We start from the raw sequence: 26,608 nt of genomic DNA, 5'->3' as shown, positions 1-26,608 counted from the left end.
GAGAGTGTATAGATGTTTCCTTGGAACGGTTTGGAAGCATACCGGCTGCAGTTCATGCAGCCAGCTCACCATAAAGGGGTGAGGGGGTCGACTGGGTCTATGGGGCAGAGGTCCAATTAACAGGTCCGACAGGCATGGGGTAGAGGGTGGGCGGGGCGTGCCCTCGAGCAGGACCCGATCAAGATAAGCTCTAGCAGCGGGCGGCAAAGCGGCCTTCACCTCCTGAAGTACGCGCCGGGGGGTACGAGGTCTGGAGACCCCCATGCGCCGAGCGAGCATCAGGGGATCCAGCCAGTCTCCCCAGTCATAGTCCAGGAGGTCTCCGACTCCTGTGACTTCTGCCAGGATCAAGCTCTGGCGCACCGAGCGGGACTTCGCCACCTGCACACGGAGCTGAGGGTTGTGTAGCAGGGGCTCGCAAGGAGATCTGCCCCCTCGGTGGTCGCCACGGACCTGGTCATTAAAAACAGTTTCCAAGTCCAGAGGAGGTCATGGTAGAAGACCAGCAGCCCGGAGAGGTCTCACAGAAGACCTCCCGGACAGAGATAAAAGAGCTGCCGGTCATATCGGAGCCCTCGGATGTGGCGCAGGATGGCGTGTGCCGGTATGCTCCACGCCGAACTGCCTGCACCATAAAGGAGCCTCTGTAGGGCCTGGAGGCGGAAGACGCAGATTTGCGTGTGCAGACACTTCAGGCCCTGTCCTCCTTCCTTCAGGGGTAGATGAAGAACCCCTACAGGGGCCCAGTGCATTCCTGACCAAAAGAACCCCAGAATCGATGTCCGGAGGTTGGTCAGGAAACCCGGGACCAGGACCAGGGTGTTGAGCCGGTACCAGAGCTTGGACAGGACTAGTTGATTAAGCACCAGCGCTCTCCCACGAAGGGAGAGACATCGGAGTAGTCCCGTCCATTTCCGGAGCCGCTCTATCACCCCACCCTCTAAATTTTCCCAGTTCTCTGGCGGAGAGGGATGCGTGGCAGAAAGGTAAATGCCGAGGTAGAGCAGCGGACCCGCGCTCCACTGGATGGTCTGAAGCGCGGGTGGGAGGGAGCTTGCCTGCCACCAGTCTCCTACCGCCAAGCCAGAGCTCTTGACCCAGTTGACCTGGGCAGAGGAGGCTGCCGAATAGATGGCCTGTCAAGCCTCCACCCGCGCCAAGTCGCCCGAGTCCTGGACCACAAGAAGCACATCATCAGCATATGCCGACAGGACCAGCTGCAGCTCCAGCTCCCGCAGCACCAACCCTGTCAACCTCCTGCGGAGGAGGCAGAGGAAGGGCTCTATCGCCAGAGCCTACAGCTGGCCCTAGAGGGGGCACCCCTGCCGTACTCCTCGCCCGAAGCTGACCGGTTCGGTCAGGGTCCAGTTGAGCTGAGCCAGATACTCTGCGGAGGCGTACAGCACCCAGAGAAAACCCACAAACTGGGGTCCGAAGCCAAACGCCCGCAGAGTGCTCAGGAGGTACCCGTGTTCCACCCGATCGAATGCCTTCTCCTGATCTAGGGACCAGAGGGCGAATGACAGACCGTCTCTGCGCCCGAGTTCCAAAAGGTCCCGAACCAGAAATAGGTTATCGAAGATACTGCAGTCCGGGATGGTGTAGGTCTGGTCTGGGTGGATCATGTCCACCAGCACAGACCCTAGCCGCAGCGAAATTGCTTTCGCTACGATTTTGCAGTCCATGCTGTGGAGTGAGACAGGACGCCAAATTTCGTAAATCATGGAGGTCCCCCTTCTTCAGCAATAAGGCGAGCACAGCTCGCCTGCATGAAAGAGAGAGGACCCCGCTCTGCAGAGACTCGGCCCAGACAGTGACTAGGTCTGGGCCAAGGACGTCCCAAAACACACGGTACAACTCCACGGTCAGCCCATCCATGCCTGGAGACTTATTAGTGGGCATACGACGGAGGTATTCCGAGAACTCGGCTAGATTGAGAGGCAACTCTAGCCGATCTCGGTTGTTCGCGCTGACCGTAGGGAGCTCCTCCCAAAGCACTCTGCAAGCGCTAGGGTCGGTCGAATCCAGGGAGAAAAGACTTGTGTAGAAGGCTCGGGCCCTCCTGCACATCTCTGCCGGTTCCGTGAGGGGGGTGCCGTCTTCTGCCAGGAGGCAGGTGACGTGTTTCTTGGCCCCCCTCATTTTCTCCAGGGCATAGAAGAAGCGGGAGCCATGATCCATCTCCCGAAGGAGGCGGATGCAGGATCGAACAAAGGCACCCCGGGTCCGATGGTCCTCAAGGGCCCGGAGCTCCTCCCGCTTCTCCCGGCACGCTCCGCAGAGGAGCAGGTCCTCGGGGCTGGCGGCCAGATGCCTCTCCAGCTCTAAGACCTCCCGTTCCAGCTGCTCTATCGCCGCATTTCTCCGTCGGCTGGTGCCCCGGGTGTAGTCGCGGCAGAAAAGCCAGGCGCGCACCTTCCCCAGGTCCCACCATCGCCGTGCCGAGGGAAAGGCACGCCGCTACCCTCGCCAGGCCAGCCAGAATTCCCGGAAGGACGTCACAAAGCCCTCATCCTCCAACAGGCTGTTGTTAAAATGCCAATAGGCCGGCCCCGGCCTCTCCGCACAGAGGGAGGCTGTCATCGTGGCTAGGAGATGGTCAGAAAATGGGGCCAGCCGAATGCTGGAGGAGTGGGCTCGTGAGAGATGGAAGCATGATAAATAAATGCGGTCCAACTGGGAGTGGCTCGACCGATGGGCTTCCACCCAGACAAAGGTGAACATGGAAGTGTCATCCGGGTGGTGGTCACGCCAGATGTCCACTAGGGAGTGATGTTCAACTATCTCCTGGAGGGTGTCTGCGGTGGCCGGGCTCTGCTCGGTCCCCGAGAGGTCTCGTTTCTCGAGGGTGGTATTAAAATCCCCTCCCAGGACCAGGCACTCGTGAGAATCTAAGGTGCCGAGGAAGGCGGACGCCTGCTGATAGAATTGCAGCCGCTCCGGGCCCAATGTAGGGGCATAGACGTTAACGAGGTTAACCACGAGCCCCTCTATACAGACCCGGAGATGCAGCAGGTGACCTGGCACGCCCTTGGCAACCCCTAGCACCTCGGGCCGTAGGTCGGGCGAGAACAGGGTTGCCGCTCCAGCCTACCGAACCGTGGAATGGCTAAAGTAGACCCTGTCCCCCCACTCCAGTCGCCAACTGTCTTCGGCGGTTGGATCCGTATGGGTCTCCTGCAGGAAAATCACAGAGTACCCTCCCTCCCGAAGGAAGGAGAGCATCTGGGACCTGCGGAGAGCCATCCTACAACCCCGGGTGTTCAACGTTGCGATGGTGAGAGGTGTCATGGGGAGGGCCGGGGGGGATCCTCACTAGCAGGGACGCTCGTATCCCCCAGTGGGCCATGCAACAGTCCTTGAACTGTCCCGTAGATGAGTAATTGGTCACGGAAGATGCGGACCCGCCAGTAGGCCGTGGCATCCTGTTTCCCCGTCCCTTTACCTTCCCCCATGAGGGCCCTTATGGCCCGGAGGATTTGAAAAAAGTCCCCCCATCGCTGGAGAGCAAGCTGTACCTTGTTGCGGGAGCCACGGACATCCTCTAAAAACTTCCGCAGCTCTCCTTGCAGCTCATGGGGAGGGTGGGGTTACGATTTCCCGGTTGTTCCCCAGCGGGGCCCTTGGTGCAGCCCCGTGGCCCACTAAAATGGGCAAGCAGGGTGCGGACCCCCGACAGGGTGCCTGATGGGCTGGACCTTCTAGGTCTGCCTCAAGCCCTCGGGCAATAGGGGGTGGTGGAGGGAAAATAGCAGCCCCTATTGGGTCGGGGCAGGAGAACGCAAAGGCCGCTCCCTGGGGGTCATCAGTTGGAAAAGGGAAGGAGACAGCTCCGGGGGCGGCGATAACATTGCAGGAGGTAGACTGGATAGGGATAGGGGCAGGGGCAGAGGAGAGGTTCTGGGTTTTGGGAGGCAAGCAGCTGGATGGTGGCGCCTCCCGATCAGGCTCGAGGGTTAAGGGGGTGGGGAGGCAGCTCTCAGTGACACCGGGCATGGGCTCTATGGTGGATTTAGCGGCCACAGCATCAGGAGGTGGATTATCTTCTGTTGGGCCCCCGCCCGGGAAGGAAGTCGATTGCTCCGCACCAACGGGGGGTGCCCCTGGCGACTCGTGTCCCAGCCACGGGGCGCCGGCTGTCACCTGAGCAGGCTCGGTGGTCGTCAGCGGGGTGCCATCAGCAGCCAGGTCGATGAAGGAGTCTAGGGGCTCTTCAGAGGTGGAAGCAGAAGCAGCAGTTAGGGGGAGGGAGCATGGGGAAAAAAGGGGTGGAGTGATGTCACCCAAATCGAGGTTTGCTGGCAAAAAGTCGTCCTCCCCCTGGGCGACCGGGGTCAGATCTAGGGCCTCGATCTCCTCAAACATGGAGGAGAGGAGACTTTCCATCGCCCCGGGGTTCTCCCCGCTGGCACCCGCCACAACGGTTGCCTCGGGGTTCACGGGGGCTTCGGGTAGTGTCAGAACAAGAGGGGCTTCCTCGAGGGTCTTGGAGGGGAGGGTCTCCCGTGGAGGGCAGACACTACCCTCCGGTGCTACCACGTCTTTCCCGGCTGACACCGGTGGATGGGACGCACTCGTGGGCAAATCGGAAGGTTCGGCATCGGTGCCCCCCTTCCTGGTCTTCCGGGGGGCCTCCGCCTCAGGTAGATGAGGTGGAGCTCGAGCCTTCCGCTTGCCTTGATTCCCCTGGACTAGGGCCTAGCCCTCCATGGCATCATCTGGGGGCTGGTTAGCAGGGGTCATGTCAGGGGGTAAAGGCGATGGCTCAGGGACTTGGGGCGGGGGCGGGGGAGGCGGCATAAGGGAGGGAGGATTCTCCCTGGGGCAGGCTCTCTCCTATGCCTGGTGGTATCTCTGCCACACCCTCCTCCATAGGCCCCGCCAGATTGTCAGCAGCGAGGGCGGGGCTCTCCCGCTCGTCTGGGCATTGTAGGGGAGGTGCCCCTTGGGTCTGAGCAGGAGAAGTGGTGGTCCGAAGAGAAGGGGGGGCGGGTTCGGGTATCGGGCGGCCAGGGGCATTGGCAATGATGAGGCCGATGTCCTGGCAGGTCTCGGGGATCCCAGGTGCCCCTCCTTGCGGGCTAAGGGGCAGTCCCTCCGGACATGCCCTGATGCCCGGCAGAGGTAGCACTGGGCTTCCCCCATGGAGAAATACACCTGGTAACAGGCCCCCTGGTGGGGGACTAGGAAGGACCCCTCAAGCGCCTCTCCGTCACACGCCGCCGACGGCGGTAGAAGTTGCACTTGCCGGTGGAAGGAAAAGATGTGACGGAGGGTGGGGTCCTTGCAGCCCAACGGGAGAGGGCTGATGACAGAAACAGGTTTCTCCAGGGTGGAAAGGGCGGGTAACAGGGCAGCATTGGGGAGAAAAGGAGGGACAGAGGTCAGGATCAGGCGGACACCCAGGTCCTCTAGCAGCTCTAGGGGGACAAACACCCCCCCAACCGCCAGGCCCCTCTCCACCGCCTCCTGGGCGGCAGCCTCTGATGCTAAGAAGAAGACGACCTTCCCATACATTTTGGAGGCTGCCACAATGGCCGAGGGCCCCACCACCCTCGCCAACGCCTGCACGTAGGTCTCCACGTGGGCCGAGGCGGGCACCAGGAGGCATCGGACACCGTGCTTCCTTGTCATGGTGGGGAAGGGGCCCCAGCCGCTGTTGATGGTGGCGGAGGCGGTGTGCAGGAGAGATGACGAGGCGGCAGGCGGGGGGCTGCTGCCGCCTGGGCATACATCCTGGGGGGTGAGGGAGGGACACCCGCAGAGCTGGTGGATGGGGTAGTGGGGAAGGACACCGTGGTCAGTGGGGGTGGCCCCTGCCACGGAGGGCCTGGTGGTGTTACCGGGGCCCTTCCCCTTCTTCTTGCCCTGGCCTTTCCTGCCGGCTGAGGGGGCTCCCCTAGAGTCTGGGGAGGCAGTGGGCATGGCAGCGACGGAGGTCAGCCTGGTGCCCTCCATTGCCAATGCCCCAGCGGGGGTGGTGGCAGGTGGTTAACAGGAGTTGGGGTCAGGTAAAAAGGGACAGATTGTGGGATGGGCAGTTCAGGGGCATATGAACCACCGTACGCTTGTCCAGAGAGTCCTGTTTGGTTGGCTGGTGCCTCTGGCCCACACGGTGGAATCAGGGCAAGCAGCTAAGTCCAGAGGCAGATGTTAAACAGCCAGCAATGACGATGGAGGGGGCAGTGAGGAAGATCGTAGTGTGAGGGTTGGGAGGACACAGATGGATTGGGGGGCAGCTCCGTGCCACACCCCCTGTGTCCCTACAAACACAGTCAAGACACAGTCAAGGCCTCCCCCCACACACGAGCACAGTTCGAAAGTTACTCAGTCTTGGGCCCCCTCCACAGCGATTTGTAAGTTCCCTGGGTGGTGTTCCTCTGGTAGACAGCTGTTTCTCTTTCTCTCTGTTCCGGGCTTTCTCCATAGCTGTAAAATTCCAGGGATGCCGGAGCAGATGATAAAAGTTCCTCTCGGCCAAATACGGGTCCACAAACAAACAGCAAGCGGCTGGGTCTGGGTCCCTCCACTCCCCCCCTCCAGGGAGCGGGTCAGCAGGCTCCCCCTCTCTCGGGGGGGGTTTCACCTGGAGCGGCAGCAGCATCCAATGGCGGGGGGGGGCCTAACAGCTGGCCAGCAGCCGGCCAGCACTCTAGCAACAGCAGAGAAAGAAAAAAAACAACAAAAAGAAAAGAAAGGGGGGAGAGCATCTGGCCCGGTCAGGGGGGGAAGCCGAAAGCAGGGGCAAAAAGCAAGGAAAGCCCAGGCCAGAGGGCAGCAGCAGGAGAGCAGGCTAAGTAGGTCCCTTTTCCCTGGGTAAGGTAACAGGGAAGGTTCCAGAACAATCAGGAACCTTCTGGAGACAATTAAGACAGGAAGAAAAGAAGTACTTGTGGCACCTTAGAGACTAACCAATTAATTTGAGCATGAGCTTTCGTGAGCTACAGCTCACTTCATCGGATGCATACTGTGGAAACTGCAGAAGACATTATATGCACAGAGACCATGAAACAATACCTCCTCCCACCCCACTCTCCTGCTGGTAATAGCTTATCTAAAGTGTTCATCAAGTTGGGCCATTTCCAGCACAAATCCAGGTTTTCTCACCCTCCGCCCCCCCGACACAAACTCACTCTCCTGCTGGTAATAGCCCATCCAAAGTGACCACTCTCTTTACAATGTGTATGATAATCAAGGAGGGCCATTTCCACAACAAATCCAGGTTTTCTCACCCTCTCACCCCCCTCCAAAAACCACACACACAAACTCACTCTCCTGCTGGTAATAGCTCATCCAAAGCGACCATTCTCCCTACAATGTGCATGATAATCAAGGTGGGCCATTTCCAGCACAAATACAGGTTTTCTTACCCCCCCACCCCCATACACACACAAACTCACTCTCCTGCTGGTAATAGCTCATCCAAAGTGACCACTTTCCCTACAATGTGCATGATAATCAAGGTAGGCCATTTCCAGCACAAATCCAGGTTTTCTCACCCCCCCCCCCTCCTTTTCCACACACACAAACTCACTCTCCTGCTGGCAATAGCTCATCCAAACTGACCACTCTCCTTACAATGTGCATGATAATCAAGGTGGGCCATTTCCAGCACAAATCCAAGTTTAACCAGAACGTCGGGGGGAGGGGTAGAAAAAAACAAGGGGAAATAGGCTACCTTGCATAATGACTTAGCCACTCCCAGTCTCTATTTAAGCCTAAATTAATAGTATCCAATTTGCAAATGAATTCCAATTCAGCAGTTTCTCGCTGGAGTCTGGATTTGAAGTTTTTTTGTTGTAAGATAGCGACCTTCATGTCTGTGATTGCGTGACCAGAGAGATTGAAGTGTTCTCCGACTGGTTTATGAATGTTATAATTCTTGACATCTGATTTGTGTCCATTTATTCTTTTACGTAGAGATTGTCCAGTTTGACCAATGTACATGGCAGAGGGGCATTGCTGGCACATGATGGCATATATCACATTGGTGGATGTGCAGGTGAACGAGCCTCTGATAGTGTGGCTGATGTTATTAGGCCCTTTGATGGTGTCCCCCGAATAGATATGTGGGCACAGTTGGCAACGGGCTTTGTTGCAAGGATAGGTTCCTGGGTTAGTGGTTCTGTTGTGGGTATGTGGTTGTTGGTGAGTATTTGCTTCAGGTTGGGGGGCTGTCTGTAGGCAAGGACTGGCCTATCTCCCAAGATTTGTGAGAGTGTTGGGTCATCCTTCAGGATAGTTGTAGATCCTTAATAATGCGTTAGAGGGGTTTTAGTTGGGGGCTGAAGGTGATGGCTAGTGGCGTTCTGTTATTTTCTTTGTTAGGCCTGTCCTGTAGTAGGTGACTTCTGGGAACTCTTCTGGCTCTATCAATCTGTTTCTTCACTTCCGCAGGTGGGTACTGTAGTTGTAAGAATGCTTGATAGAGATCTTGTAGGTGTTTGTCTCTAACTGAGGGGTTGGAGCAAATGCGGTTGTATCGCAGAGCTTGGCTGTAGACGATGGATCGTGTGGTGTGGTCAGGGTGAAAACTGGAGGCATGTAGGTAGGAATAGCGGTCAGTAGGTTTCCGGTATAGGGTGGTGTTTATGTGACCATTGCTTATTAGCACTGTAGTGTCCAGGAAGTGGATCTCTTGTGTGGACTGGATCAGGCTGAGGTTGATGGTGGGATGGAAATTGTTGAAATCATGGTGGAATTCCTCAAGGGCTTCTTTTCCATGGGTCCAGATGATGAAGATGTCATCAATATAGTGCAAGTAGAGTAGGGGCATTAGGGGACGAGAGCTGAGGAAGCGTTGTTCTAAGTCAGCCATAATAATGTTGGCATACTGTGGGGCCATGCGGGTACCCATAGCAGTGCCGCTGATCTGAAGGTATACATTGTCCCCAAATGTAAAATAGTTATGGGTAAGGACAAAGTCACAAAGTTCAGCCACCAGGTTAGCCGTGACATTATCGGGGATAGTGTTCTTGACGGCTTGTAGTCCATCTTTGTGTGGAATGTTGGTGTAGAGGGCTTCTACATCCATAGTGGCCAGGATGGTGTTATCAGGAAGATCACCGATGGATTGTAGTTTCCTCAGACAGTCAGTGGTGTCTCGAAGGTAGCTGGGAGTGCTGGTAGCATAGGGCCTGAGGAGGGAGTCTACATAGCCAGACAATCCTGCTGTCAGGGTGCCAATGCCTGAGACGATGGGGCGCCCAGGATTTCCAGGTTTATGGATCTTGGGTAGTAGATAGAATATCCCAGGTCGGGGTTCCAGGGGTGTGTCTGTGCGGATTTGATCTTGTGCTTTTTCAGGAAGTTTCTTGAGCAAATGCTGTAGTTGCTTTTGGTAACTCTCAGTGGGATCATAGGGTAATGGCTTGTAGAAAGTGGTGTTGGAGAGCTGCCGAGCAGCCTCTTGTTCATATTCCGACCTATTCATGATGACAACAGCACCTCCTTTGTCAGCCTTTTTGATTATGATGTCAGAGTTGTTTCTGAGGCTGTGGATGGCATTGTGTTCTGCACGGCTGAGGTTATGGGGCAAGTGATGCTGCTTTTCCACAATTTCAGCCCATGCACGTTGGCGGAAGCAGTCTATGTAGAAGTCCAGTCTGCTGTTTCGACCTTCAGGAGGAGACAGGCTGATTAGAACACCTGCAGCTAATCAAGAAGCTGCTAGAATCAATTAAGGCAGGCTAATCAGAGCACCTGGGTTTTAAAAAGGAGCTCACTTCAGTTTGTGGTGTGCGTGTGAGGACCTGGGAGCAAGAGGCATTAGGAGCTGAGAGTGAGAATGTGGACTGTTGGAGGACTGAGGTGTACAAGCATTATCAGACACCAGGAGGAAGGTCCTGTGGTGAGGATAAAGAAGGTGTTGGGAGGAGGCCATGGAGAAGTAGCCCAGGGAGTTGTAGCTGTCGCACAGCTGTTCCAGGAGGCACTCTAAGCAGCTGCATACCACAGGGCCCTGGGCTGGAACCCGGAGTAGAGGGCGGGCCCAGGTTCCCCCCCAAATCCTTCCAAATCCTGGTCAGACACAGGAGGAGTTGACCTGGACTGTGGGTTCAGAAAAATGGCCAAGCTGAGGGCTGCTGTGAAGCTCCAAGGTGAGCAAATCCACCAATAAGCGCAAGACCCACCGAGGTAGAGCAGGAACTTTGTCACAGTGTTCACTCAGCTTTTAATAAGATATCTCAAAGTCCTCCCAGATTCAGCAACTGGCTCATATTGCCCTGGCCTATGTGAGTGGGTTTGCTCAGCAGGTGGCCTAGTTACCCTGCTGGTGAGCCTAGCAGGAAGACAGGGAGTCTGCAATCAGGACTCTGGCCCAGAGAGTTGGAGTTGATGGTTCGGGCTGTTTTAATTCTTTAATTCTGAAGGACTCCAACAGAAGCATCTTGACACTGGAAGGGGAGGCCTGTTATGGAGTCTTGTTTATTGTTTTTAGGTCTAAATTCTTACAGTCCACTAGGCCATGGGGAAGCCTCTTGACTTGATGTGGCAAGCTGCTCTGCGCAGGCTGACCCCCGCACCTGCACAGAGCCCTGGAGGAGTGCAGGGGAAAGGCCTGTGCTGACCTACTTGCCACGTTGGGGCCTTTGTTAGCTGGGGCCCAGCTTTCAAATATAATGAGCCAGCCAGCACAAAAATCAGGAGATGAAAAACCTGGGTCTGTGCAGCAGCAGGTGTGCATGGGGTTGGGGGGAGCATTACTGGCCCCACTTTGGGGGGAAGCTACTGGCCCCCAACGTGTGTGTGATCGTTTCAGGTTCAAAATTCAACTGAAGGGAAGATGCAACAATTCAGCTTTCCTCGCTGGCTGCTCGGAGAATGCCCTTTCCTTCCCTTCTTGGGGCTGCTACTATTCTGTTCCTCTCCATCCCCCACCACTGTCTTCCTCCCTGCCCACTCTCCTCACCATTGTCCCTCCACACTCTCCTGCGGCACCATGCTCCCTACATTCATTGTCTCCTACTCTCACATTTGCCCCCTCTGCCCCCCCCCACAATTACCCTAAAGTCCCTTCGCCTCCCTCAGGCACTCCCCATTTCCCTCTCCCCTGCTCATCTCTCACAGAAGGGAAAGCTCTACATGTTCATGCTCTAGCCATATCATCTAGAAATGTTGTCCCCTGGCAAAGAGTGAGACACACATTAGCCTTCAAATAAATGGAGTCTGTGACTGGATTTTCCTATGATCTTCCAGAAGATCCATTTCCCTGCCTTGAAAAATCCTCCTAAAATCATCATTATTACATAGTTGGGGTAATTTTTTAAGCGTACCTGCCAGGTCACAGTGCTGTAAGCACATGTACAATAAAATCAGCTACAAATCCTTGTCAATCAGCCATTCAAGTACTGAGAACTAGTTGTAATCACCCAGCCACCCAAAGGGTATGTCTACACTGTAATAAACTCCTGGCACTGAGCCTGGGTCAATTGACTCTGATTTGTGGGACTCTGGCTGTGGGGCTAAGAATTGCAGTGTAGACATTGGCACGCAGGCTGGAGGTAGCTCAGACTCAGATTCACCCTGCTTGTGGGGTTTTAGGGCCCAGGCTCCAGCCTGAGCCCGAATGTTCACACACTGCAATTTTTATCCCCCGCAGCTGGAGCCTCATGAGCCCAAGTCAGCTGACCCGGGCCAGTCACAGCCATGTATCTATTGTAGCATTGGTGTACCATTAGGGTCCTTCCTCCCCGTCATAGACTCATAGACTTTAAGGTCTGAAGGGACCATTATGATAGTCTAGTCTGACCTGCACAACGCAGGCCACAGAACCTCCTCCTCCCACTCCTGTAATAAACCCCTAACCTAACCCTCTTGACTGCCTGGGGGAATAGATAAACCCTACAGCATGCTCTGAAAGTCAGACTTGGGCATTGCTCATGTGACAACTAGACCGATGAGGTGAAAAAACAGAGGACTGTGAAGGGCCCTAACACACAGACAAGAAAGGCCCATTCTTCAGACAAGGGAAGGGGCCAAATAAAGGAACTTAAGGTAAAAACTCAGTCTGGAGCAGAAAGCTCAGCATTCGGGATCTATCCGAGAGGCCAAACCACAGCTTTGATTTTGATCGCTTTGGACGTTGTTGTGGTCTGATGCCTGGTCTGCTGAATTATATTAAATGCACACTTTGATCTGTGTCTTTTCTCCCAGCCTTCGTCTGTCTCATCTGCTTAGACTGCAAGTTCTTCAGGATAGGGACTGTCTCTTGCTATTATTATTATAACAGCGCTATGTCTGTGCAGAGCCTACCCCAGTCAGGTCCGTTGTTGGGAGACCACTGGCTGAAGAGGACATCTTGCACTGAATCAACATACAGACTGAATCCCACTTTTTGCCTAGGAGGAGGAGTTCAGTCCAGTTCACGAACTATGTGGGATATTGAAGGAACAGCTTGGGGAAGCTCAGGACTGAGCGAACACAGTCACGGGATTTCTCTACTGTCCACTGGAATTGCCACTTTAACACCACATTCCAACTTCAGTCAGTGGGAGCCCAATTGTATTCCTCTCTTCCCCACACACAAAACCTGTCTCCTCCACTGTTACTACCATAGCTCAGTGCTTTCTGATTTACCCCTAGGTTTCTCCAAGTGCTCTTAGTGTACCTACACCTAAATCCTCCCACGGGAATGCACCTCTGGGGAAGAAATCCTTCAGTTAAAGCACCATGCCCAGGTCCCGCCATGCACTCCAAGGCCCTGCAGTCTGATTCATTAGTCATTCTGTTCAAGTTTGGGCTCTCACACACGGGAAAAGAAAAATTAAACAAATAAGAATTCCTTTTCAATTAATTAGCTTCCTCTTGGAAGCAGTGCACTTTCTATAGCACTCCCCCCAGCCCCTAGCAGCAGGTAGCTTGGAACTTGTTGAAATCATACTAGAATAAGCCTCTTGAGTGGCTTCATTTGGCTGCTGTGCATTAAAAAGACCTGATTATTATCTCATAGATTTTTCAGCCAGAATGTGATCATCTAGTCTGATGATCATCCAGTCGTGATCATCTAGTCTGACCTCCTGTATGACACACACCATAGGACTTCCCTGAATTCATTTCTGCTTCAAGCTGTGGTTGAACTCGAGCAGATCTTTTTCAAAAACATCCAATCTCGATTTTAAAATTTCCACTGAGGGAAAATCCACCGCAACCCTTGGTAAACGGATCCAATAGTTGATTAACTTTATTGTTAAAAATTTACACCTTACTTCTAGTCTGAATTTGTCTAGCTTCAACTTCCAGCCACTGGAACTTGTTACACCTTTGTGCGCTAGACTGAAGATTCCTCTATAATTAAATTTCTGTTCCCCATGGAGGTACTTATAGCCTGCGATCAAGTCACCCTTAAACTTTCTCTTTGTTAAGATAACCAGATTGAATTCATTGAGTCTCCCACTAAGATATGTTTTCTAATCCTTTAACCATTCTGTGACTCTTCATTGAAACCTCTCCTACTTATCAACATCCTTCTTGAATTGTGTACAGCAGAACTGAACCCTATCTTCCTGAAGTCAGGGCACTAAAAAGGGGTAAGATAACCTCCTTACCCCTACTCAAGGACTCCATTAGCCCTTTTGGCCACACCGTTACACAGGGAGGGGGGCTCATGTTTAGCTGAGAAGCACCAAGACCTCAAGTCTCTCTTCCCACAATAGAGTCCTTCTGTGACACATGTGGCAATTTCCTGCAATATCTTACTGCATTAATGACAGGTTTCAGAGTAACAGCCGTGTTAGTCTGTATTCGCAAAAAGAAAAGGAGTACTTGTGGCACCTTAGAGACTAACCAATTTATTTGAGCATGAGCTTTCGTGAGCTACAGCTCACTTCATCGGATGCATACCGTGGAAACTGCAGCAGACTTTATATATACACAGAGAATATGAAACAATACCTCCTCCCACCCCACTGTCCTGCTGGTAATAGCTTATCTAAAGTGATCATCAGGTTGGGCCATTTCCAGCACAAATCCAGGTTTTCTCACCCTCCACCCCCCCACACAAATTCACTCTCCTGCTGGTGATAGCCCATCCAAAGTGACAACTCTTTACACAATGTGCATGATAATCAAGTTGGGCCATTTCCTGCACAAATCCAGGTTCTCTCACCCCCCTCCCAAAAACCACACACACAAACTCACTATTCTGCTGGTAATAGCTCATCCAAAGTGACCATTCTCCCTACAATGTGCATGATGATCAAAGTGGGCCATTTCCAGCACAAATCCAGGTTTTCTCACATCCCCCTCACCCCCATACACACACAAACTCACTCTCCTGCTGGTAATAGCTCATCCAAACTGACCACTCTCCAAGTTTAAATCCAAGTTAAACCAGAACATCTGGGGGGAGGAGGGGGAGGAAAAAACAAGAGGAAATAGGCTACCTTGCATAATGACTTAGCCACTCCCAGTCTCTATTTAAGCCTAAATTAATAGTATCCAATTTGCAAATGAATTCCAATTCAGCAGTTTCTCGCTGGAGTCTGGATTTGAAGTTTTTTTGTTGTAAGATAGCGACCTTCATGTCTGTGATTGCGTGACCAGAGAGATTGAAGTGTTCTCCGACTGGTTTATGAATGTTATAATTCTTGACATCTGATTTGTGTCCATTTATTCTTTTACGTAAAGACTGTCCAGTTTGACCAATGTATATGGCAGAGGGGCATTGCTGGCACATGATGGCATATATCACATTGGTGGATGTGCAGGTGAACGAGCCTCTGATAGTGTGGCTGATGTTATTAGGCCCTGTGATGGTGTCCCCTGAATAGATATGTGGGCACAATTGGCAACGGGCTTTGTTGCAAGGATAAGTTCCTGGGTTAGTGGTTCTGTTGTGTGGTATGTGGTTGTTGGTGAGTATTTGCTTCACGCAATCACAGACATGAAGGCCGCTATCTTAAAACAAAAAAACTTCAAATCCAGACTCCAGCGAGAAACTGCTGAATTGGAATTCATTTGCAAATTGGATACTATTAATTTAGGCTTAAATAGAGACTGGGAGTGGCTAAGTCATTATGCAAGGTAGCCTATTTCCTCTTGTTTTTTCCTCCCCCTCCTCCCCCCAGATGTTCTGGTTTAACTTGGATTTAAACTTGGAGAGTGGTCAGTTTGGATGAGCTATTACCAGCAGGAGAGTGAGTTTGTGTGTGTATGGGGGTGAGGGGGATGTGAGAAAACCTGGATTTGTGCTGGAAATGGCCCACTTTGATCATCATGCACATTGTAGGGAGAATGGTCACTTTGGATGAGCTATTACCAGCAGGATAGTGAGTTTGTGTGTGTGGTTTTTGGGAGGGGGGTGAGAGAACCTGGATTTGTGCAGGAAATGGCCCAACTTGATTATCATGCACATTGTGTAAAGAGTTGTCACTTTGGATGGGCTATCACCAGCAGGAGAGTGAATTTGTGTGGGGGGGTGGAGGGTGAGAAAACCTGGATTTGTGCTGGAAATGGCCCAACCTGATGATCACTTTAGATAAGCTATTACCAGCAGGACAGTGGGGTGGGAGGAGGTATTGTTTCATATTCTCTGTGTATATATAAAGTCTGCTGCAGTTTCCCCAGTATGCATCCGATGAAGTGAGCTGTAGCTCACGAAAGCTCATGCTCAAATAAATTGGTTAGTCTCTAAGGTGCCACAAGTACTCCTTTTCTTTTTACTGCATTAAGATTATGTATCATTGTGGGCTGTATGTAATTCCATGGGGGAGGGTCACTACAGTCCTCCAGGAATTAAGAACAATGCAGAGTGATTAGGCAAATTCACTCAGGCTGTAACACCTCCAGTGAAGTACCCCCACCTGGGGATGCTCACCTATACTAATTCAAACTGGGTTTTCCAAAGATCAATAGACAAAGAAAGGACATTTGGATAAATAGCCTGAGTTTAAACTGTCTCAGGGCCTTCATTCTGATCCAGCAAACAGACGGGACCTTCTGTCCCCGGGAGGACCCAATCCTTAGAGAAGGGTTGGAAGGACTGACTCCGACCAGAGCCCTTGCTGGAGTTGTGGGGATCTCTGGTGAGCTTCTTAGCCTACATATAGATACTTTTATTGTTTTTAAATGTGTTTTCTCTGTAATGCTTTTCGCTTAAGAATTAACGTGATTGCTTAGAAAAAGCTATGTGGTAACTTAAAACCGTGACCAATTACCCTTCGAAGAGAAAGCAAAGCACAGACACTGGCCTGTCAAGTCTGTCTGTGTGAGGATATCACAGTGTAGGCAGGGCACTGTGCAACCTGGAAAAACTCCGGTCAGGAGGGAGAGAGACAAGCAACTCCACCCAAGAGAGGTGACAGCTGAGGAGCTAGGAGCCTGAAGCAGGTGCCCTTGGTAGACCACAAGAGGAAAAGACAGGTGCATTTTCCCTGAACTGTGACACCCCATCCTGTAAACATGGCCTACCTTTTTTGTTCTTGGCTATCTAACTTTACATTTGGCAGTATTAAAAAACATATTGTTTGCTTGCGCCCAGCTTACCAAGAGATTCAGATTGCTCTGTAACCGTGACCTGTCCTCTTCCTTATTTACTGCTCCCCCAATATGTGTCTCACCTGCACACTTTGCTGGAGATGATTTTGCACTTTCTTTAATAATAAAGAAATAGGACAAAATAGCTAAAGAGCATAGGGCCAAGAACCAATCCCTACAAAATCCCACTTGGTGATTCCTATTTACAATTACATTTTGAGACCTGTCAGCTGGTTTTGAATCCACTTAATGCATGCCACATTGATTTTATATCATTCTAGTTTCTTAATTAAAATGTTGTGCATTACCAAGTCAAATGCCTTACAGAAGTCTAAGTATATTACATCAAACACTATTACCTTTATCAGCAATCAGAGGAGTTTCTTACTCCTTAGACTACAGTCACTCTCCCTCTCTCTCTCTTTGGCCCAATGAATAGTTAAGTATTTGTGCAGAGTGGAGTAGCTTCCACAGGAGAGACAGATGCCCACCCCAGAATAGTCTGGTTGGTAGGGCATTCACCTGGGAAGGGGCAGACTGGGGTTAAAGTCCCTGCTCCAGAGTAGGGGATTCAAACCTAGGTCTCCCATACCCTAGAGGCAGTGCCCTATCCACTGGGCTAAAAGTGAAGCCATGAACCCTGAACCCCCTCTTCAGACGTTCAAACAAACTCCCCCTGCCCACGCCAGCCTCTCCAAGCCCATCATCAGAAGCAAGCTCCCCACACACCAGGACACACCAATTAAAAGCAGCACCTAATCCTGCCAGAACAGCAGATGCAAAACCTGCAGACATACCTCCACTGCTACAATCAACACCCCCCACAACACACCTTTCAAGATCCATGAGTCCCACACATGCCTATCACAACATGAGGTGTACCTCCTCCAATGCACTAACCACCCCAGTAACAATTATGTGGCTGAAACCAGACAGTCACTGTGCTCAAGTCTAGAATGAACTCACACAGGAAAATAAGACATAAACACCAAATCATCTGTGGGTCAACACTTGTCACAAAACAATCACTCCATATCCGACCTCTCAGTCCTCATCCTCAAAGGAAACCTGCACACCACCTTCAAAAGACAAGCCTGGGAGCTTAAATTCATAACTTTGCTAGGTACTAAAAATCATGAACTGAACAGAGACACTGGATTTATGGCTTATTACAATAATATATAACCCACTAACAGCCCTTACCTCTGCCCAGCTACCTTCCTCCCCTCTTCTCCCCCCCCCCCCCACACCTCCCACTTCCTTTCCCCCCTATGACTGGAGGGGTGTTAATGGCCCACTTCTTGAACAGCTCCTTGAAATAGGTGTTGACTACTTATGCAAAACAACCTGTTCCATCTTGCATTTAGCTGACACTCTGAGTAAGTTGTTTCCCAGACCTGAAGAAGAGAAGCTTGGTGTAAGCTTTAAAACTTGTCTCTCTCGCCAACAGAAGTTGGTCCAATACATGATATTACCTCACTCACATGGCCTCTCTAACATAAATAGCTGCTGTTAACATCCTCTTTAGCTACTGTTGGAATGGAAAAGTATTTCTTCATCATCTGATATTGAACATTGCTAATCACCTCTCGTGCCATACGAAAGACGAATAATCTGATACAAATAAATCATCTGGCAATAAATTTTGCAAATATAGAACAGACATTTTTGTTGAACACTTTTACCTTGCCTGCGTTATTAAGAAGTCAGTGGGAGTTATACATGTGCAGCTGATGGGATAACTGGACTCCAAACTTCCCTGTTCTACTGCCAAGTATTGGGGAAGTTCATTTCCATGGGGCTTTTTATTTTTTTAATAATGGCCTGCCATTGCTCACATGCCTATTTCTCCCCTGATAGACTCATAGTTTAAACCTACAAGTGATTTGTGCCCCATGCTGCAGAGGGTCTCTGCCAATCTGATCCTGGGGGAAATTCCTTCCCGACCCCAAAGACACCAGACCAAGATACTGTTGCAAACAACATTCTAGTATGTATTAGCCGGAGTGTTGTAAGCAAGATACAAAAAGTAATTCTTCTGCTCGCCTCTGTGCTGATTAGGCCTCAATTGGAGTATTGTGTCCAGTTTTGGGTGCCACATTTTGGGAAAAATGTGGACAAATTGGAGAAAGTCCAGAGAAGAGCCACAAAAATGATTAAAGATCTAGAAAATATGACCTATGAGGGAAGATTGAAAAAAAAATTGGGTTTGTTTAGTCTGGAAAAGAGAAGACTGATAGGGGACATGATAACAGTTTTCAAGTACATATAAGGTTGTTACAAGGAGGAGGGAGAAAGATGGTTCTTCTTAACCTGTGAGGACAGTACAAGAAGCAATGGGCTTAAATTGCAGCAAAGGAAGTTTAGGTTGGACATTAGGAAAAACTTCCTAACTGTCAGGGTAGTTAAGCACTGGAATAAATTGCCTAGGGAGGTTGTGGAATCTCCATCACTGGAGATTTTTAAGAGCAGGTTAGACAAGCACCTGTCAGGGATGGTCTAGACTCTAGATAATACTTAGTCCTGCCGTGAGTGCAGGAGACTGAACTAGATGACCTCTTGAGGTCCCTTTCAGTCCTATGATTCTATGTGGGCAAGACCCACCAGCCACCTTCTTCTCCTTATCAGCGAACTGGAAGCACCAGCTAAGACTCAAGTATTTATAGGGATTTCACTGGCACTCAGTCACAATATTAAAGCTTCAGCAAGTTCCCTCTGCAAATCAGAGCTTTTTTACCTTCTACTTTTAAGCTGATTCCTTGCAGCAGCAATGCTAGAAGTTGATTCTTTCTGCACTGGGTGTCATTGATACACGGTAGTTTAGGGAAAAGTAGCTTGGTGCCTGACCCTGTCCCACAGAAGTCAATGGGATCTTTATCAATGATTTCAGCCCTTAATGCTGTCCAATAGGTGCAGTCACACAGGAGGAACTGAGGATTAGGAATACTAAAGGCACTGGGCGGGTACCTTGGGGTAATTCAGAAAGCTCTGAATGGTGAGGGTGTTATTACTACATAGTGGCTAGTTCAAACTGGGTGTGACGAGTCCTGGGCTGGAGGGGTAGTGGAAAGGGAGCCCTCTACGGCGAGTGGGATGGTATTTCTAAACCTGTGGCAGATGGGTTGGGGGAGTGGGCCAGCAAGGGCCAAGCAGCATGACCCCACCCAGATCCACCTTCCCACCTCTCTCTCCCCCCAACACACATGGGCTTCTCCTCATCTTCCCTCCCTTTTCCAAGGGAGCTGGCTGTTGGGAGCTGCTCTTGCAGGGCTGCCAGTGCCGCTCATCTGTCGGTGGCGAGCAGCCCAGCCTCCTGGGGAGCGCAGGAACCTAGCCACACAGAGAGAACAATATTTATAAAACAGAAGAATTTTTCTGTTTCAATAGGAAACCCGCCCCCCCCCCCCGGAGAGGGGACAACCAGAGGAAAAAAAATGGCAGTGGAGAGGAAAACGGAGAAAATTTGCAATGGTGCTGAGCCATGGAGCGAGGGACACCAACGGGAGGCTGGGGATGGGAGCCACTGCCCTACACACTGTAGAAAGACTCCAGGAGCTACTCAACAACCTCCCCCATGCAATTAGATCTCTTCCCTCCTGACCCCTGATTCCCATTTTGCCACAGACATCCCTTATAAATCTGTACATGATCAGCTAACGTGGACAGGTATCAGCATTCGCTCCTGGAAGATTTCAGACACTCTACTAGTCTGGCACTCAACTTTCAACACCTGCAGAGCCCATGGAGTTTCAGTGGCTTGAAAGACTCACTTTCTTTCCACAAGCATTCTTCTCACCCTACCCCAGACCCAGCAGAGCAAGCTAGAGAGGTTGAGCTGAACCTTGCCCCAAGAGAGCAGTGTTTAGGGGCACGTAGCACTATATGCAGCTCAATAGCCACAGTCTGAGTATCACTGCCCTAAATGCTTCCATTCCTCATTCACACAAGAGACTGCAGTTCAATACACCCAGGGGTTTAGTGGGCAGTGCCTAATTCACCCCTTTTGATGCCCCTGGGTTTGGCAGTCAGAATTTAATTCATCTGCTTTGATGCTGAAGGATGTAGCAGACAGAATCCTTTCACCCACATTCCTGAACACCAAAGGAGCATGAATCTCATTCCCCTGGTATTGTTGCCTAGGAATTTATGGATAGATCCTTGTTCACTCATGAGATGCTGGCCCAACTGTTTGGGGCTTTCCCCATCACTTCATTATAGTTACTGTCTGTGGCAATGAAAGCAGTCTGGCTGTGGAGGACCCTCAGAAGCATTCTCCTTCCCACACTACAACAGGTAGACTGCAAGCCCTTTATTCTCCGACTGGAGCTTAAATAACTCTGGCCTGCTTCGCACCACTGCATTATTCCAGCTTTATGCTGGCGTAAGATGAAATCAGTGGAGTTTCACTGGCGTAGGTCTGGCATAAGGCAGAGAGGAATCAGGCCCTGGATTCTCAGAATAAGCCGTTTAAAAGAAAAATCGCATGGAAAAGGGTGAACTGAAAAACCATGTGAATGTCAGATACAGACATGGAATCCTCCAGGCATTTGTTCAGCTCAGGGTTCTATACATCACACACACACATGAAGAAGCAAAGCTGCAGCCAGAGGCTCTGGATTCTCTCTTCTTGTTATGTTACCTAGAGCCCGTGTGACCTGGGCAAGTCACTCGTGCCTCAATTTCCTTATGCGCAGAATGGGAAGAGTACCGACCTTCCCAGCTGTGCTGTGAGCCTTAACCCATTCATGTTTATAATGTGCTCTGAAATAATCATACGAAGAACATGATGCGCCCTAAAGGGCATTCCAACTGAGGACTGACTCGACTGCTCATTTCCTCCACTCTGTGCTGAAGCCACCAGAAATGTCTTGGTAATACACACAGCAGTGTGGTGAACATCCAGTGTCACCCCTCTGCAGCTGCTTGGAAATGGCTTGAGTATTAGCCCTGGTCTACACTACGAGTTTAGGTCTAATTTTGCAGCGTTAGATCGATTTAACCCTGTACCCGTCCACAAGACGAAGCCATTTTTGTCGACTTAAAGGGCTCTTAAAATCGATTTCTGTACTCCTCCCCGATGAGGGGATTAGCACTGAAATCGACATTGCTGGGTCGAATTTGGGGTAGTGTGGACGCAATTCAATGGTATTGGCCTCCGGAAGCTATCCCAGAGTGCTCCATTATGAACGCTCTGGACAGCACTGTCAACTCAGATGCATTAGCCAGGTACACAGGAAAAGTACTGGGAAACTTTTGAATTTCATTTCCTGTTTGGCCAGTGTGGCGAGCTCATCAGCAGAGGTGACCATGCAGAGCTCATCAGCACATGTGACCATGCAGTCCCAGAATCACAAACAAGCTCCAGCATGGACCGAACTGGAGGTACTGGATCTGATCAGTGTATGGGGAGACAAATCCGTGCTATCAGAACTCCAAAAGATGAAATGCCAAAATATTTGAAAAAAAATCTCCAAGGGCATGAAGGACAGAGGCTATCACAGGGACCCGCAGCAGTGCTGTGTGAAACTTAAGGAGCTCAGGCAAGCCTACCAAAAATTCAAAGAGGCAAACGACCACTCCAGGTCAGACCGCTAGACATGCCACTTCTATGATGAGCTGCATGCAATTCGAGGGGGTGCCCCTAACACTACCCCACCCCTGTGCATGGACTCCTGCAAGGGGGAAGTCTCACGCAATAGGGATAAGGATTTTGGGGAAGAGGAAGATGAGGAGGAGGAGGATGAAACTGTTCTCCCCGACAGCCAGGAACTGTTTATCACCCTGTAGCCAATACCCTCCCAACCCTCCCAAGGCGGGCTCCTGGTCCTTGAAGGCGGAGAAGACACCTCTGGTGAGTGTACCTTTGTAAATACAATACATGGTTTAAAAGCAAGTGTGTTTAATGATTAATTTGCCCTGAAGACTTGGGATGCATTTGCGGCCAGTACAGCTACTGGAAAAGTCTGTTAACTTGTCTGGGGATGGATCAGAAATCCTCCAGGGACATCTCAATGAAGTTCTCCTGGAGGTACTCCCAAAGCCTTTGCAAAAGGTTTCTGGGGAGGGCAGCCTTATTCCATCCTCCATGGTAGGACACTTTACCACACCGGGCCAGTAGCACATAGTCTGGAATCATTGCGTAACAAAGCATGGCAGCATATGGTCCAGGTGTTTGCTGGCATTCAAGCAACATCTGTTCTTTATCTCTCTGTGTTATCCTCAGGAGAGTGATATCATTCATGTTCACCTGTTGAAATAGGGGAATTTTATTAAGGGGGCATTCAGAGGTGGCCATTCCTGCTGGGCTGTTTGCCTGTGGCTGAAAAGAAATTATCTCTGCTGTTAGCCATACGGTGTGGGGAGGGGTGAAGCAATCATCCCAGAGAATTACGGGGTGGGGTGGGGTGGGAGGGATGCATGCACAACCTTGTACCGAAAGCTCATGTGCTATGTAATGTTAGCAGCTTGGTTCACTGTGAGAGACTCTACCCATTGTTCTCTAAAATGTGTCTTTTTAAATACCACTCTCCTTTTTTTCCCTCCTGCAGCTGCAAATGTTTCAACGCTCATCCTATCGTCTCCGTCCCAGAGGCTAACACAGATAAGAAGGCGAAAAAAATGCACTCACGATGAAATGTTCTCTGAGCTCATGCACTCCACCCTCCTCCCCAAGTTCCATAGCCTCCTCACCCAAACGCCCAAGAACTTGGGGGCGGTGCCTCTGGGCACCCAACCACTCCACCCCAGAAGGACTGCCCAAGCAACAAAAGGCTAGCATTCAATAAGTTTTGAAGTGCAGTGTGGCCTTGTCCTTCCCTCCTCCCCCACCCCACTCCGTGCTTCCCTCCTCCCCCACCTCTCCCGGGCTACCTTGGCAATTATCCCCCTATTTGTGTGACGAATTAATAAAGAATGCATGAATTTGAAACAATGACTTTATTGCCTCTGCAAGTGGTGATTAAAGGGGGAGGTCGTATGGCTTACAGGGAAGTAGAGTGAACCAAGGGGGCAGGTTTTCATCAAGGATAAACAAACAGAACTGTCACACCATAGTCTGGCCACTCATGAAACTGGTTTTCAAAGCTTCTTTGATGTGCAGCGCACCCTGCTGTTCTCTTCTAACTGCCCTGGTGTCTGGCTGTGCATAATCAGCAGCCAGGCAATTTGCGTCAACCTCCCACCCCACCATAAACGTCTCACCCTTACTCTCACAGGTATTGTGGAGCACACAGCAATCAGTAATAACAATGGGAATGTTGGTTGCACTGAGGTCTAACTGAGTCAGTAAACTGCACCAGCACGCTTTTAAACGTCCAAATGCACATTCTACCACCATTCTGCATGTGCTCAGCCTATAGTTGAACAACTCCTGACTACTGTCCAGGGTGTCTGTGTATGGCTTCTTGAGCCATGGCATTAAGGGGTAGGCTAGGTCCCCAAGGAGAACTATAAGCATTTCAACATCCCCAATGGTTATTTTGTGGTCTGGAAAGTAAGTCCCTTCCTGCAGCTGTTCAAACAGACCAGAATTCCTGAAGATGCGAGTGTCATGTACCTTTCCCGGCCATCCCATGCTGATGATGGTGAAATGTCCCTTGTGATCCACCAGTGCTTGCAGCACCATTGAAAGTACCCCTTTCGATTTAATGTACTGGCTGCCAAGATGGTCCGGTCCCAAGATAGGGATATGCGTTCCTTCTGTCGCCCCACCACAGTTAGAGAATCCCATTGCAGCAAAGCTGCACTTTCTCACACTATGACCTGCATATTTCCCAGAGTCACTACCCTTGATAGCAGCAGCTCAGTGATTGTGTTGGGTACTTGGATCACAGCAGCCCCACACAGTAGATTTGCCCACTCCAAATTGATTCCCAACTGACCGGTAGCTGTCTGGCGTTGCAAGCTTCCAGAGGGCTATCACCACTTGCTTATGAACTGTGAGGGCTGCTCTCATCTTGGTATTCCTGCACTTCAGGGCAGAGGAAAGCAAGTCACAAAGTTCCATGAAAGTGCCCTTACGCATGCGAAACTTTTGCAGCCACTGGGAATCATCCCAGACCTGCAACACTATGTGGTCCCACCAGTCTGTGCTTGTTACCCAGGCCCAGAATTGGCATTCCACGGCATGAGCCTGCCCCATTGCCACCAGGATGTCCAAATTGCTGGGGCCTGTACTTTGAGAGAAGTCTGTGTCCATGTCCTCATCACTCTCGTCACCATGCTGCCGTCGCCTCCTCGTCTGCTTTTGCAGGTTCTGGTTCTGAACATACTGCAGGATAACGAGCAAGGTGTTTACAATTCTCATAACTGCCATGGTGATCTGAGCAGGCTCCATGCTTGCCGTGGTATGGCATCTGCAGGAGAGTAGAGTTGCAGCGGAAGCGGTGGCTGATGATGGATGCCACGAGAATAGATATTTATAGAGAACGATGAGAGGATCTGAAAGGTGGATTCAGAAGAGCAGAGTTGCAGCGGAAGCAGGAGCCCATGACAGCCAACATGGAGAAATTCACTATTGAGACAAGAGCAGGAGAGCAGAGTTGCAGCGGAAGCGGTGGTTCAATGACGACGGTTAGCAGTCCTACTGCACCGTCTGCAGAAAGCAGTATGGCATCCGCATGGAAAAAAAGGCACAAAACGATTGTCTGCCATTGCTTTCATGGAAGGAGATGCGACTGATGACATGTACCCAAAAATCACCCGTGACAATGTTTTTGCCCCATCAGGCATTGGGAGCTTAACCCAGAATTCCAATGGGCGGCGGAGACTGCGGGAACTGTGGGATAGCTACCCACAGTGCAACGCTCCAAAAGTTCACGCTAGCCACGGTACTGTGGATGCACTCCGCCGACTTAATGTGCTTAGTGGGGACACACACAATCGACTGTATAAAATAGCTTCCTAAAAAATCGACTTCTATAAATTTGACCTAATTTCATAGTGTAGACATTCCCTTAGTGTAAAAAAAATAACCATGCTCTTTTCTGTTTCTCTTACGGTTTCATACTGCAACCCGTTACCATTGCATCTGAGTGCCTTCCACATACAATGGATAGTAAGAGCAGAGCTTCTAGTGGACTTCATAGAGCCTTTGGCAACACTGTTAGCAGTGAGCTAGACAACACATTCTGACGGGTCTATAACAAGCCTTCTGAACCAGTACAGGAAAGTCTCCTCTCCCCTTCACTAGGAACCAAGCCATTTTCAACAGGTAGCTGAGGCCGGTTGCTAGTGGCCCCAGCGTGCTTCAGGCCTTTAGTTATTACTGTAATATTTAATGAACAATAATCCAACATATTATAGTTTAGTTGAGTCCCAAAGTTTATCCTCCTGCTAACACATGAAGGCAGCCTTTAACTAGAAGGATTCAAACGCATCTAGGTGAGAAACAAAAGGAATATTTCTCACAATCAACAGCTTGTTGGTTTTTTTTTTTAAGAGACTATAAAGCTGAGACAGCTGGGAATTCTGGCCTCTGAGCAGCCTGATCCCTCTGGGAGAGTATAGGGGATGCCTCTGAGCTGCAGTTAAAGGAAAATGTCTCATACTTAGGGGCTGAACTCAAGTATGTATGCAACCATAGGTGCCGACTCCGTGGGTGCTCTGAGGCTGGAGCACCCACAGGGGGGAGGGGGAAATGGTGGGTGCGGAGCACCCACCGGCAGCCCCCCTATCAGCACCTCCCCCTTCCCCCTCACAGTGTTTCCTGCCTGCCAGCAGGCCCTGCCAATCAACTCCTCCCCCTCCCTCCCGCCCGCCACAATTAGCTGTTTCGCAGTGTGCAGGAGGCTGCGGGGGCAGAGGGAGGAGCAAGGACACAGCACGCTTTGGGAAGGGGGCAGAACTGGGCAGGAAGAAGCAGGGTGGGGGTGGAACAGGGGCAGGAAGAGGCGGGGCAGGGGTGGAGTGGGGGTGGAAAGAGGTGGGATGGGGCCTAGGGGGAAGGGATGGAGTGGAGTGGGGGTGGGGCAGAGCCGGGGGTCGAGGACCCCCAGCACTTTGGAAAGTTGGCACCTGTGTATGCAACCCCACCCCCCGCCTTCCCAAAGTGCGCTTGACTGGTCTTCAAAAAACAACCTGGACATAGAAAGCCCAGAAGGCGATTGGGGAAGCCAAGTTTTAGTTTCTCCCA

This window comes from Eretmochelys imbricata, chromosome 8 (assembly GCF_965152235.1).
Source record: "Eretmochelys imbricata isolate rEreImb1 chromosome 8, rEreImb1.hap1, whole genome shotgun sequence".
NCBI lineage: Eukaryota > Metazoa > Chordata > Testudines > Cheloniidae > Eretmochelys > Eretmochelys imbricata.
Note: the sequence above shows the minus strand (reverse complement) of the source record.